Raw genomic sequence first — 715 nt, forward strand, 5'->3', positions numbered from 1 at the left:
ACATGTAAAAATAGGCTAAAAAACGCTCAGTGCGTCAAATAACAGGCTAAAATTATGCAGCCCACCGTGCTAAACGGGCCAACGTGCCGGCCCGTTTACTAACTGGGCCGTGCCTGGGCTGCAGGCTGCAGCACGCGGCCGGCACGGCACGGCCCGTATAATAATCATGCCTTGGCGGGCCGGGCCGTGCCAGGCACGATTAGGATGGGCCGGGCCGTGCCGGGCCGGGCCGGCCCGTTTGGCCAGCTATAGTTATAGTTATGCCCCGATGGAGAGGAAGAGAGAGAGAGACTGCAGTGAACTGGTCAGCCGTCAGAGCGACGAGTGAGGCTGGATGGACGGGATTGGGAACGGGATAGGCACGAGCGGAATTCGGCAAACCCAAAACCGTTATCGCCTCCGCCATTGACTCTTCTCTCGAATCCAAAGCTCACGGCACAAAAATCCTCCCGTTTTTTTTTTCATTTCATTCTCGGCGGCCTAGTCCTCTCCGTTTCCCTCCTTCCCCATCACCTTGGTCTTACTCCTCCATTCGATCCGAACCCATCCGATTCGGAAGAGAGGTACTCACTTGCCCCAACCATTTCGCGCGATCGAAGCAGGGCGAGCTCGACTTTGCGGCGCTAATTCGTCGGCAGCTAGTATCCCGCGCTGTGTGTTTCCCTCGTTCGTGTTCAGGTGCCGGATTCATGGTATTTCGTGGGTTGGGTGGGTA

The 715-nt window shown here is 56.9% G+C and overlaps 1 protein-coding gene across 2 annotated transcripts in view; it reads left to right on the forward strand.

Moving 5' to 3' along the window:
* Nucleotides 1-300: 300 nt before the first annotated feature.
* LOC119363601 (uncharacterized Rho GTPase-activating protein At5g61530-like) overlaps nt 301-715 on the forward strand; it is a 6,781-nt gene continuing 6,366 nt past the window's right edge. Inside the window, exon 1 of one of the 2 annotated variants that reach the window (XM_037628984.1) lies at nt 301-563. The gene's annotated coding sequence lies outside the window, so the exon portion shown is untranslated. Of the gene's footprint in view, nt 564-611; nt 679-715 lie in introns of those variants that run through there. The other variant, XM_037628985.1, reaches the window with a different exon arrangement.

Source organism: Triticum dicoccoides, chromosome 2B (assembly GCF_002162155.2).
Source record: "Triticum dicoccoides isolate Atlit2015 ecotype Zavitan chromosome 2B, WEW_v2.0, whole genome shotgun sequence".
NCBI classification, from domain to species: Eukaryota; Viridiplantae; Streptophyta; class Magnoliopsida; order Poales; family Poaceae; genus Triticum; species Triticum dicoccoides.